Genomic DNA, 12149 nt, shown 5'->3' with positions numbered 1-12149 from the left:
TCCCTCTGAACAATTTTGTAGCTTATAAGTGTGAAATATCTCTAATTGTAATATAGATGATTTTTACTTCAGCAAAACTAAAGATAGTCTGTGGGAAAGACCTTAAATTTCTAATATTTTCTGCTAGTTTGTAGATTTTTTTTTTTTAAATTAGCAATACATTATTAGTAGAATCTGCGATTTATTTCTCTTTTGAAGGAAGGTCATCTGCTATTGGCATTCATAGATTTTAGTTACATGTCCATGTACATTTTTGGTGAAATTGTACATTTATAGTAAATACAAAGGAACTTTTCAGTTTTCCTTTGCTGTTTAGGAATAAGCAAAAATTGTCTTTACATTTGACTAAAAAAATACTTTAAATCTAGCCTCTACAATTTCAGCATGATCTCAGCAAATAATATTTCAAAAGCATAGGAGTTACAAATTAGCAGAAGGTACTAGTCCAAACAGCTTTATTATTTTCCCATTAACAAGGAAGAAGGCTTAATGTGTATTCAAGGTGATGCTAAATAACAAATTCTACAGTTTAAAAAAAAAAGTATATTCAGTGCTCTAGCTCAGAGGATAATTTTAAGGGGGTTGTGAATGGTAATGCAAATCAAATTAAAATACTGACTATAAATCACTTTATGCTTCCTAGAAGAAGTATACCCTAAAGTCAAGAGAGCTGAATCAAATGACTGAACCTTTTGAAATTTGACTCTCTATTGTACTGCTCACAATTTGGATTACTGACTTTTCAGCTAAACAATGACAGTAGTATACATGTCATAGTATAGTAAAAACTATGTCAATTTTCTCATTAAATGTTTCCATAGTTGAAAACAGTCTTTGAATCTATGAAAATGTTCACGGGAGAAAAATTTTTTCAAATAATTTTCAGAGTATTTCTGCATTATTGCCAATTAAAGGCAACTAAAAGAACACAGTGTAGAATACTTAATGTGTTTCTTTAAGTATTAGAAGTACTTTAAGCAACTTTAATTCTTTTCAAAAATACATTTTTAAAAATATGTAAATATTATCTGATTAGCCTGTAGCTCTCCCAGTGTCAGTCAATGTAAATTAGGTAGATTTTGCCTTTTTTATTTCTTCTGTTGTATTTTATTCAATTGAGAACCTTTAATATATATGGTTGAACTTTTACTTCCTAGATAATTGGTTTGAGTGTGGGATTTTTTTTAACACTTTGATGTGTAAGTTAGTGTAAATACTTTTATAACACTACTAAGCTTTAATTTTTTTTATGGAACAGGATTTAAAGTTTAAAATTTTTTGAAGTTTTAATTTAGCAGTGCGTTACAACTCTTCTTTATGTGCCAATATTGACAAGAAAGACAAAGTTTTAATGTATTAAATTCACCATGGTATCAATAAATTCTATTTTAAAGTAAAACTTGAATTTGTTTTATATTTTGAACGGTAAAAGAATAGTTGAAAACAATGTCCTAGATCATGTTCATATAAGGTACATATGGTAATAACTTATGAAATTGTGTATTTAAGTCTGACAAGTTATAAAACCTAAGTTTTGAGTCATTTACTGAAAATTTTATATATTGATACAATATTGCCTTTTATAAATACTAAACTACTGTATTATAGACTTTTTTTCTTTGGCTGAGATGCTACCTCTTGTGATGAACCACCTTGCAGCTTTGCTGATACTGTTCTCACAAACAACTAAAATCTTTACCATTGTATTGTCTTTTTAACTTAGATGTGATTGATCCAGATATGTGTCTGTAGTGTTTGTCTTATTCCCTCCATGCCCTGCCTCAGTGGAACTTTGTTTCATCCCATATATCTAGAAAGATGCATAATAAACTGGAGTTACTCTCTTTAGGAAGAGAGGGAGTTAAGATGGCTAGGGCACAGGAGTCATGGGGAGTTATTGTGCATTCTTGTACATTTTGCTTTTTTTTAATCATATGCTCATTAAATTTCAAAATAGAAATCAAAAATTCTATCTGTTGAATTCTTTTTAATAGGTATTCACATGTATACATGGTTAAACAGCAAATTAGTCATATTTTCTTTATATAGTAAACTATAAATAGTCTAATGTATATATTTTATAGTAGAGGTAAAGAGAACTAGCTTGCCAACTGTTTGGTACCCTAAAAATTATATTTATTAGCTTAAATTTAAATTTTCTTTTGCTATAAAATGATAGGCCTGTGTTTTATATTAAGATTAGTAGTTCTTAAATTTCTATTTCCTGTGGTCCACAACAATTTAAACTTAGATGTGAGGGCCTCTCTGGTGGTACAAGGAATTGAGACACAACCTATGAGGCTGTCTGCAGCCACTGCAGCATGAGTTCAATCCCCGGCCAGGGAGCAACCCACATGGCGCAGCTGACCTCTCCCGACTCGCCTGCTGCTCCCCTCAGCAGTGTACTTCAGTCAGTCTGCCTGTTCTGTTCCCCACTCTGTCTCTAGTGAATCTTCTCAACCCCCACACCTCTGGCCTGTACCCCAGTTCTGGCATGCATAAATAAATAAATCTTTTAAAAAATATAAATAAAATTAGATGTGAAAACAAGGTAGCACTGAAAAGCAATAGAAAATAATGAGTGGGCCTCCCCGGTGGCACAGCGGTTGAGCGCTGGGTTGCGAAGCTGCCCGCAGCCTCTGTGGCGCCGGTTCGATCCCCGGCTGTTCCCCGGCCACCGGAGGAGGATCCCACATGGCGCGCAGACCTCTCCTGCCGCCCGCTGCTCCCCTCAGCAGTGTACTTCGGTCCTTCTGCCTGCTCTGCTCCCCACTCTGGCTCTGGTGAATTCTCTCACCCTCCCGCGCTTCTGACTGTACCCAGTGCATGTATAAACAAAAAACAAACAAATAAATAAATAAGTAAAACATGCCTCTACAAAAACAAAAAAAAAAAAAAATGAGTAATTCTAGGTAACACTAGTGAGAAAATATCCTTCTTAAAAAATTTTGACAATTTCAACCACCCATATGTGAGTTTTAGAATAGACACTGGACTTGAAGCAATACAGACTTAGCAAAATTCTGGAGACCGATTTCTGTAAACTGAGGGCACTAATTCTTAAATCTCTTAGAAGTTATGGATAAACAGTTCTCAGTGTTAGTTAAAATTTAAAGTCTATGACTTGGCATTTCAATCTGTTAAAAAAACAATTTACAATATAGATCTGAGGGTCACTAATCTGAGTGTCTTACCTTCCCTTTCAATATTCTACCTCTTGCCTTTTGGCCATGTGGCTGGAAGATTTTCTTAATGTTACTTTCCAATCCTTTCATTGACTTTTAATTTCTGCTAACATACTTTTTTAACTTCCAAGAGCTCTTTTTTGCTAACACTTTGTTTTTTATAGTACTTACTGCTATTGTATTGATGCCATATATTTTCTTAACTCTTTCAAAATAATAATAATAATAGGGTTTTGTTTGCTTACCTTGAAATTGTTCTGTCTATAGCCACTGTTTTCTTCCAATTCCATTTTTGTTAAATCTTAGAAGTTTTTTTTCAGAGGGAAGGCAATCTTTAGTTTTCTGCTCATGTTTGAGGGTGAGGTCTTAAAAATCCAACTGGACACAATGAGCACATAAGTAGGGGGCTTAGTAAATGTGAGGTACATTGTAGGATGTTATGCCTCTGCTACTGGGAAACCCAAAAGTCAGTATCTTAAGTGCTTTCTCTTGGCTTGATCAGATTCCTCAAAAGAAAAATACCTAATCTCTTGTAGTCATGTGGTTGGGGAAAATGTTGACAATCCCAGTATTCTATTTGCAAGCATTCACAAAACATCAACTGAGGCATACCCTCAATTTTAACGGATAACACCCAGGCCAGAGAACCCCTACTTCACCCTCTCCAGAGAACAAACCGCCAGTTTCCTGCCAGGGTAATGGAAGAACATTTGCCCAGAGGTATGAAGTAGGGGAGGAGATCTGTGGCTCTTCATGAATGGAAGGATTAGAAAACTACCCTTTGTAACTCCACATGAAATACTATAATTAGTTCAGGTAATGATCATTGGTGTGTGAAACCATTAGAAGAAAAGGAAGGCTTAAGTTGTCAGCACCTGAATCATTAATAAATCTTAGCATTACTAAAAGTGAGGTAACCAGATATTGTAGGTGTTTCAACATCATGTAGTATGAAGCACAAAGCACCAAGAAGTGTTTCTGGGAAAAAAAAAAAAAAAAAAAGATAATCTGTGATCTAATCGAATCTAGAGGACCAACACCCACTATGGGAAATACTGAGGGTGAAGAACAAGTTAAATGACACTCAAGGGAATAAACTTACAAATACAGAATATGCAACATTCTATTGGACAACTGAATTCTTATAAGAATGGCAAGTGATTTGTATTGTGAGCAAGGGGCTGCTCTAAATTAAAAGAAACTTCAGTGTCATGACATTCACATCCCCTATATGGACCATGTAGACCATCTGAATAAGACATCTGTGAGCCAACTGGGAAAGTTTGGTTTTGAAACAGATATAAGAAAATACCAAATAATTATTGTTCACTTTCTTAGATGTGATAATGGCATCAGGCACATTTTTCAGAGACATAAATTAAAAGAGAAGCAAAATAGCATGTCTATGTCTTACTTTAACATTCAGTGCCTTCCTGGTGGCCTAGAGGTTAGGTCTCAGTGCTCTCACTGCTATGGCCTAAGTTCGATCTCTGGCCAGGGAGCTAACCCAGATATTGCACAGCAGACCTCTTCTGTCTTGCCCGCTGCTCTTCCCAGTAGTGTATTTCAGTATATCTGCCTGTTCTGCTCCCCACTCTGACTCTGGTGAGTCCTCTCATGCCTCCCTTCCCCGCGTACCTCTGGTCTGCACCCCAGTTCTTCTGTGCAAAAATAAATGAATGAATGAATGAATGAATGAATGAATGAATGAATAAATAAATAAATAAATAAATAAATAAATAAAGAGGGCCTCCCTGGTGGTGCAAAGGGTTAAACACAGCACTGCGAAGCTGTCCGCAGCCTCTGCAGCACAAGTTTGATCCCCAGCTGGCCAGGGAGCTGCCCACATGGCGCAGCAGACCTCTCCTGTCACCTGCTGCTCCCCTCAGCAGTATTTTCAGTCAATCTGCCCGTTCTGTTCCCCATTCTGTCTCTGGTGAATCCTCTCACCGGCCCCCCCCCAACTCCCCCGGCACCTCTGGCCTATACCCCAGTTCTTGTATGCATAAAGAAATAAATCTTTAAAAGGAAAAGAAAAAACTATTTACTGAATATCTATGACATGCCAGGCACTGAACTAAGTTGTTGTTAAGAGATGAATACTTGAAACAGGTACTTTTGGTTGCAATTTTATAAGCTTTTCTATTGTAAACTAGGTTAATTCTTTTGAAGGGATTTCTAAGAAAGAAAATCCATTAATCCTCTATCCAAAGTATAGTAAAATTTGTTGGAACTAGTTTAATCACTTTCTGCTTATATAAATAAAGGATTTGCCAAACAGTTATAATGTCTAGTTTTAAGTGCCGGGGAATATTACATAAAACAGATATTTCATATATACTCTTTTGAATTATTTTGATGCTTTAACCAATTCTAGTTATTTTGATGTTACCAGTTCTCATTTGTTCCTCTTAGTGTCCCTTGCTCAGGGACTCACACTGGTGGCGGATCCTTTCAGAAAGAAATTAGAGTATAGGGCCTCCCTGGTAATGCAGGGAGTTGGGATGCAGCCTGTGGAGCTGTCTGCAGCCTCTGCAGCATGAGTTCGATCCCCAACCGGCCAGGGAGCTACCCACATGGCGCAGCAGACCTCTCCTGTCTCGCCCACTGCTCCCCTCAGCAGTGTAGTTCAATAGATCTGCCTGTTCTGCTCCCCACTCTGTCTCTGGTGAATCCTCTCACCCCCCCCCCACATCTCTGACCTGTACCCCAGTTCTTGTACGCATAAAAAAAATATTTAAAAAAAAGAAATTAGAGTATAATTAACAAGAAACAATTACCTACACCAAGTATTTGAACCTAGTGAAGAAAACAAAGATTCTTGATTAGCTGATTAAATACTATGAAGAAAGACTTTGTGTGGGTCTTCCCTGGTGGCACAGGCAGTTGACCGCTGGGCTGTAAAGCTATCCGCAGCCTCTGCAGCACTGATTCAATCCCAGCCGGCCGGCAAGGGTCCCACATGGCGTAGCAGACCTCTCCTGTCACTCCCGCTGCTCCCCTCAGCAGTGTATTTTGTCAGTCTGCCTGTTCTGTTCCCTGTTCTATCTCTGGTGAATCCTCTCACCCTCCTGCACATCTGGCCTGTACCCCAGTTCTTGTATAAATAAATAAATAAATCTTTAAAAAAAGAAAAGACTTTGTGAAAGACTAAAACCATAAAAAGTTTGTTCTCTATTATTAGTTTTCGTTGTTGTTGCTCTCTATAATTAGTGACAGATTTGTCTGTTGTGTTTTACTGCCGCAAGAGGTAATAAAGCATAAGGGCTAAGGGCATAAAGTCTGGAATTAGATTGCCTTGGCTGAAACTATGCATCAATGTCCTCCTCAGTACATTAAGGATGATAAAAATAGTAACTAGCTTAATGAGTTGAGAGGACTTAAGTTAATACAAGTTAAGTGACTAGAACAATATCTGGCCAATAGAAACCACTCAATAAATTACACATCTGCTGACACTCTGGAGAAGTTAACTGCTACTGAAACCCCAGTGTCCAGAAAGAAGATGGCTCCCCACCCTGACCCTAAAGGCACCCATTCCCCAGAAAATACTCCCGGTTTCGAGAAAGAACAGGATACCTTCAAAAAAAAAGGTAGAAAAAGGAGAAGCACCCCAACCCCCAGAAAAAACTTCCCTTTTCTGATGAAAAGAAACACCCCCAAATTAGCATAGCACTGCCTCCTTTCCCCTCCCCAGCAAGATAAGTGAGCCTACCCACAGGAAACACAAGGCCCGTTCTCCGGAGGCAGACCTACTCTGTCTATGGAATAGTTCTCCGTAAACCTGTCACTTGCTGCTGCTGGTCTGCTCATGATTTGCACCTGGCAGTGAAGCAAAGAACCCTTGGACACGAGTGCTGGGTAATAGAATTACTCTTTAAAAAAACTGTCAAAGTTTTCCAGATAGGATGAAAACGAAGCGAAGGAAATTCAGAACATGCAGACAAACATAAATAATAAACATCTAGGCAAATACATTATTTTTCTCTTATTGAGTTCTCTAAAATGTGGATGTAACCATAGAAGGTATCTATATACAGGCATACCTTACTTTACTGTACTTCATTAATTCATCTTCACAGATAACAGCCTTTTTGCAAATTGAAGGTTTGTGGTAACCCTGCATCAAGAAAGTCTTATCAGTACTGTTTATCTGAGTATATGTACTCACTTTGTTTTTCTTCCTCACTATAAGGAGGTAAGGATTGTGATGCTTTCAAATTGTTTTAGTATGAAGCCTGCCTTTATAAGGGAATGTAAAACTTATATTTGCAATAAATGTCAAGATTTGAGGGTAATATAGTTGGGATCAGACAGTATGTAGCTTTCAGATTGACTTCTTACACTTAGCGACATTCATTTAGTTTTTAATGGCATGATGGCTCACTTCTTTTTATCATGGAATAATATTCCATTGTGTGGATGTACCACAGTTTACTTATTCATGTATTGAAGAACATCTCAGTTACTCTGAATTTTGGCAATTACACACATGGCTGCTATTAACATCCGTGTGCAGGTTTTTATGTGGACATGAGTTTTTAACCTATTTGGGTAAATACCAAGAAGCACAGATGCTCAATCACATTGAAAAAGCATGTTCAATTTTGTAAGAAATGTCATACTATCTTCCAAAGCATCAGTCCTATTTTGTTATTGTCACTCCATGTTCTGGTCAGCATTTAATATTACAGGTACTTGAAATTTTTTCTATTTGAACAGGCGTGTCGTGGTAATTCACTGCTATATTTTGCTATTTCTTGGTGACATATGATGGTGAACCTCTTTTCATCTGTGGCTTATCTTTCACAGAGCAGAAATTTTTAATTTAAATTAAGTCCAACTAACTAATTTTTTCTTTCATGGATTGTGCTTTTGGGGTGCTATGTAAAAGTTTAGTACAAATTCAAGATCACCAAGATTTTCTTCTATGTTATCTTCTATGAGTTCATATTTACATTTAGGTCTATGGTCCATTTGGGTTTATTTTTGTGAAAGTTATATGCTCTGTATCTAGATTTCTTTTTTGTCCCCATGAGGATGTTCATTTGTTTTAGTAGTATTTGTTAAAAAGACTATATTTTTTACATTGAAACACCTTTGCTCGTTTGTCAAACAGTTGATTCTGTTGGTATATATGAAAAAAAAATATTTGTACAGGTCTACTTCTGGGCCAGTCTGTTCTATTGATCCATTTGTCTATTATTTCACCAAAACCACAATGTCTTTATTCCTGTAGCTTTATAGTAAATCTTGAAGGTGAGCTGGTATCTTGTCAGTTCTAGACTTTGTTCTCCTTCAATATTGTGTTGACTATTCTGGGTCTTTTGCCTCTCCACAGAAACTTTAGAATCAGTTTGTTGATATCTACAAAACTGCTTACTGGAATTTTGATTGGCTTTGTGTTATATCTGTAGATCAACTTGGGAAGAACTAATATCTTGACAATATGGAATCTTCCTATCCTTGTAGGAGCATCTTTCCATTTATTACTCTTTATTTTCTTTCATAGAATTTTGTAATTTTCATCATATGAATTTTGTACATATTTTACTAAATTTACATCTAAGTATTTAATTTTTTGTGTGAACATAAATGGTATTGTTTCAATTTTAAAATTTAATTAATTTTTGATTTTGATCAGAATAAAATTTACTTGAAAATATTTTATTTGTAATCCTCTATAAAATTATTATATATTATTATAATATATAATAATTATTGTAATCCTCTATAAAATTATTATATATTAGTAGATTGAAAAATTAAGATGGAGTTCTATTAGTCAGAATTCTCCAGAGAAACAGAACATATATGTACATATATAAACACATTTTTTATTACAAAAATAATTTATTATAAGAGTTTGACTCGTGATTATGGAGTTTAAGAAGTCCTATTATGTGCTGTCTGCAAGCTGGATATAGGAAAACTGATGGTGTAGTTCTAAGAACCAGAGGGCTGATGGTGTAACTCCCAGTCAAGAGCAGAAAATTCCAGGTCAAGCAGTCAGTAGGGAGATTTCCCCCTTCCTCTGCCTTTTTTGTTTATTGAGTTCTTTCAACGGATTGGATGCTGCCCCATCCACATTAGGAAGGGCAATGTGCTTTACTCAGTGCACTAATTCAAAGGATAATCTCATGTAGTTGATCAGGTTTAGGAGAAAACATTTCAGAAAACAAGCACAAACAAGAGGCACAAGACCTGAGCCATGAAGTAACGACCTACCACACACTGTGTGATCCACAATAGATGCTCAATAAATATGATTAGTAAATGAATGACTGATTGATTAAACAATATACTATGGGAAAAGAGATTTCCATGTTCTTCCACCTCCATTAACTCTCTATGTCAGAATAACATCTTGCCTTAGTTTGACAAAAAACTCTGTATGCCAGAACTAGAGGACATAGTTATATCTTTAGATTCTGCCGTATCAGAGTTTATTTTTTTCTTCAGCAACTATTATTGAATGGGGCCTTCCTGGTGGCCTAGGGGTCAAGTCTCAGCACTATCACCAGTGCGGCCTTAGTTCTATCTCCCACCAGGGAGCTAACCTGCATATGGCGCAGCAGACCTCTCTTGCCTTGCGTGCTGCACACCTCAGAAGTGTATTTCAGTCAGTCTGCCTGTTCTGCTCCCACTCTGTCTCTGGTGAATCCTCTCATCAACCCTGCACCTCTGGTCTACACCCCAGTTCTATGTAAAAATCAATAAATAAATCTTTTTAAAAAATTTAAAAACCCCAATATTATTGAATGACTCCTACATATGTGCTATCAAACTAGGATACAATAGAGAATCAAATGCGCTAGGATACACTGGAGAAAAAGATGGATATTGTTTTGATTCTTGAACATTTTCAATAGCAGGAGGTGAAGGGATTGACAAATAATTGGTAAACAGTTCAGTGAGATAAATGCTATCATGGGGAATATAGAGTTTTAATGGGAACATATAGGAAGAATACCTAACCCAGATTGCATCTGCTGGGGGGAGGAATAAAAAAAATTATTGAAAGAAATGACTCACAGGTTGAGTTCTGATAATGAGTATTGAAAGGAAATAGGAAGAAAGCTAGAAGTGACAACAGCTAAGACTGGGAAAAAAATGATCAGGTCAGATACTAAGGTGTTTAGACTTGAGATAAGGCAGTAAGAGCCAATGAAGAGTTTTAAGTATAGAAAAGACTTAAGGATAATTCTTACTAAATTGATTCTAAACAAAAAGCTATTAGGGTTTATTTACTGGAGTCCTAGTCTCTTAATCACTTAAGAGTCTAGGACACAGTTATGCCTCTCTGCCTTTGTTTGTGAGTTCTTTCTACTTTGAATACCTCTCTCCTATATACATCCTTCCAATTCATCCTATAAAACTCAGTTCATATTCTACTGCCTCCAAGTGTTATGGACCCTGACTCAAGAGTGGGTCCTTTGCTCTCTGGAGAAAGAATTCACCAGAGAGTGCTGCTTCAGGCAAGAATTTATTAGCGGCTTGTACATCAGTGCCAGGAAAGGAGAATTTAGTCTGACTCCATGTATGGAATTAGCTCAGGACATCATTTCCCCCTAACACATGGAGGGAGTTAGGAGGAAATATTTAAAGGGTAGGTCAAAAAAGCAGGGCAGTGAGCAGGTTGATAGCTTATTCTGGATTGGGCTGTGCCAGGGCATTCTGCAGACAGATAAGCTTCCAATTGTACATGCGGGCTCTTGGCCCTCTCCTTCCAGGGCACTGTGAGATAATCATTAGTGAGGATCTAACCCTTTTTGGTCAAACACAGTGCATTATGGTCAGGGTGGTGGGCCAAATTGGACAAGGTTAGCAGGTTCATGATTTAGCCCACTTCCTCAAGTAGGACTTAGGGCAATTTCTATCCCATTAACTCACAATTTCTTTTACCTGCACAGTCTCACAAGCTTTCAAAGTGCCCCCAAGATGGTTGGAAGTTACCACTGTATATACTGTATATATATAATGTATATATAATGTGTATATATGTATATGTATATATAATGTATATATGATGTATATATAATATATATACATTATACTGTATATATAGCTATGCTTTCATATATAAGAGTAGCATTTTTTACTCCCCCCCTGACTCCAAGAATCAATTTTTATTTTCATGGGGACGATGTCATCCCCTTTGAGGTTGAGAATGCATGCACTAGACTGAGTTAAAAATCTATGAGCTGATAGAATACCATGCTTTTTCATGTTTTTATTCTTTTTTTTTTTTTAAAGATTTATTTTTTTTTATTTTATTTATTTATTTATACAAGCACTGGGCACAGTCAGAAGTGCGGGAGGGCGAGAGAATTCACCAGAGACAGAGCGGGGAACAGAACAGGCAGAAGGACCGAAGTACACTGCTGAGGGGAGCAGCGGGGGGCAGGAGAGGTCTGCGCGCCATGTGGGACTCTCCTCCAGTGGCTGGGGAGCAGCCAGGGACCGAACCGGCGCTGCAGAGGCTGCGGACAGCTTCGCAACCCAGCGCTCAACCGCTGCGCCACCAGGGAGGCCCCATGTTTTTATTCTTTATATCACTTTGCTTAGTGCTTTAAACAGAGCATAGTAGTAGATGTTTGTTGAGCTGAATTGTTGCCAAAAATTGGGCAGATAGGGAGAATGAGTATGTGATTCATTGAGAGTGGGAAATTGAGATGACATTGACAAAAATGGAAACAGCCCTTAAGGGTAAGAAGTGAGAGCATTTAATAATCATTTTCTGAAACAGTGACTTTACCATCTGTTAATCACTGAACATTGAATAACACTGTTCCTAAAATTGAACTGAAAGCCCAGAAATAAAACCACACATATATGGCCAACTAATCTATGATAAAGGAGCAAAGAATATATACTAGAAAAAGGAAAGCCTCTTCAATAAATGGTGTTGGGAAAACTGGGCTGCAACATGCAAAAGAATGAAACTAGACTACTATTTCACAC

Source organism: Talpa europaea (genome assembly GCF_964194135.1).
Source record: "Talpa europaea genome assembly, chromosome: 8".
NCBI lineage: Eukaryota > Metazoa > Chordata > Mammalia > Eulipotyphla > Talpidae > Talpa > Talpa europaea.
The sequence above is the reverse complement of the archived record's forward strand: the minus strand, read 5'-3'. Positions refer to the sequence as shown.